The sequence below is a fragment of the Portunus trituberculatus genome, chromosome 9, assembly GCF_017591435.1.
Source record: "Portunus trituberculatus isolate SZX2019 chromosome 9, ASM1759143v1, whole genome shotgun sequence".
Classification (NCBI taxonomy): Eukaryota; Metazoa; Arthropoda; class Malacostraca; order Decapoda; family Portunidae; genus Portunus; species Portunus trituberculatus.
In genome coordinates this window covers 9,066,357-9,068,856 of record NC_059263.1, presented here as the reverse complement: position 1 = coordinate 9,068,856, position 2,500 = coordinate 9,066,357, and positions in this window count along the sequence as shown.

Genomic DNA, 2,500 nt, shown 5'->3' with positions numbered 1-2,500 from the left:
AAGAGCAATAACAGTGATGCGATATTCTAAGTGCCACTATCAGTCTGTATATCAAAGCGTTTCTCAAGTCCTTGTGGTAGATATCGTACTGAGATTCTAACAGTTTCAAGTACAGTTTAGCATTTTTTTTTGTATTCAGACATTCAGACAAGATGGAGGAGGAGGTGAAGAGAAACACAGGTGGAGGGAGGTGAGTTTATTCCCGACTATAGTTTCGCTGATACCCTGAAGAAGCATCAGCGAAACTAGTCGGGAATAAACTCTCCTCCCTCCACCTGTGTTTCTCTTCACCTCCTCCTCCATTTTCTTATGTGTTGATTAAGAGCCTATGACAGTGATGAGATGTTCTAAGCATTACTCTTAATCTCTATATCGCAGTGTTTCTCAAATCCTTGTGGTAAATAATCCGGTACTCTGTTGCATTTTTGTTGCCTTTGACCGGTCTCCCCTCATACATGAAGAAAAAAAAATAATAATGTCAAAATGTTACTGTAATGAATCATATTTGGGCAGCTTCGAATACGTTACAAATAGTTTCATACCACGCGCGAATGTCACAGTAGTTCTTCACCTATGCTGGAGGAGAAAAAGGTAATGTCAAGAATGTAGTACTAAGTGTTATGAGGTCCGTGCGGGTTACTATCAATGTCAGTGGCGTGCTATTACTCCCTTACCAGCTGACTCCCAATGTAGTTTTTCAGTGAGCGAAAAACAAAAATAGCAGTAACAGAAATAGCCAGAATTTTCAGGACCACATGGTATAGGTAAAGGTTAACTCCCTCAGTACTGGGACGCATTTTTACCTTGAGTTTTGGGAGTGATTAGACTATCTTATTGACATTAGGAAGGGTCTATGGAGGTCAGAAGATTAATGGCCAGAGTCTTCCCTATTTGAATCCCCCCACATGAGTTTCTGAAGTTGTATAAAATCACCAGACAGTAACCAGAATGAATATGAAAACGTGTCATGACACTGAAGGGGTTAATGTCAGGTGTGTGTAGGCAGCATACTATAACCTATAACCTTCAGACCATCAATAGTGTCTTAGCCCTTTCAATACTGGGCACATTTTTACCTTAAGATTTGTTTACGATTAGACTATTATATTTGCATTAGGAAGGGTCCATGGAGGTCAGAAAATTATTGGCCAAAGTCTTCGCTATTTCAATCCCTACATAAGTTTCTGAAGCTGTATAAAATCACCAAATAGTAACGAGAATTAATATGGAAACGTGTCATGTAACTCAAGGGGTAAAAGTGCATTAGGACCAATATAATGTTACGGCACTGACCGATAGAGGCGTTCACACATTGCCTCTACGTTGAACTCTACGCGAAATGTGAACTTGTCAATGGAGCAGTGAGTCAATAAATCAATCAGTCAAACGCCACACCTGTACTAACACCTCCCCGCACCTTAGCTAACACTGCTGGTATTTACGATCGGCAGCGAGACTATTCCCGCGGCGCCAAACTGTCAATCAATCAGTCAAGCTAAATCGAAGAGTGATTTTCTACGTATCTTTTATCGGTAAGACCTTTTAAACATGACCTAGGTGATGTAAACTGTGAAGAGAGAGAGAGAGAGAGAGAGAGAGAGAGAGAGAGAGAGAGAGAGAGAGAGAGAGAGAGAGAGAGAGAGAGAGAGAGAGAGAGAGAGATTGATTGATTTATTGACAGACTCATACACAAAATTGATATTTTACACTTGTAACTTACAAATATTTGTCCAAATTTTTGTTTCTACCAGTTATATTACATAAACAAACTCTCTCGAATATTATCACGGTCCTTATTTATATAAATGTAACACTTCATGTATATATTCGCATAAGTTGCGTTCCCTTCCACCAGAGCCCATTAAGTTATAAAAACTGGAAAAATCTAACATATCATACTTCTGTCTCAATTGTCCAGAAAGTGTACAATGCAACAACACATGTGCTTCACTTTGAATGACATTGTCTGGACATGAACACAGTCTGAGTTCTTTTGGTATTGCATTCCTTCTCCCAGTTTCAATTTTTAGATTATGTGACATCAAACGCAATCTACTGAAGGATTGGCGTTTATAATCAGGGATAAAATCCTTACAAGTATAAACTGAATGGACCAAAAGGTCTGGGTTAAGTTCTGTTCTATATGACACATATTTTGAGGCCGTGAGAGGTTTCTCCTGAATCCGCTGAGCTATCTGGACGAGTGGTCTTACATCTGCATTATACCGCAGTGTTTGCATTAAGAATTTGTAACCTGGAGTGTTGGCTGCTTCACATAATCTAAATACAATATCAAATGGTTCCTCCATGTCTGGTATCCTCAAGCACTTCTCTAAGAACTTACGCCTCCTGTTTGCTATAACTTCCTGTGCTGGTAAAATGCCTGACTCAATCATGCAAAGATCAGGACTGGTGAACTTTCTTACTCCTAGCAAACACTTGATAGCTCTATTGTACAAAGCAATGATTTTCCTTGGATGTGTCATAAACCATGTCTCCG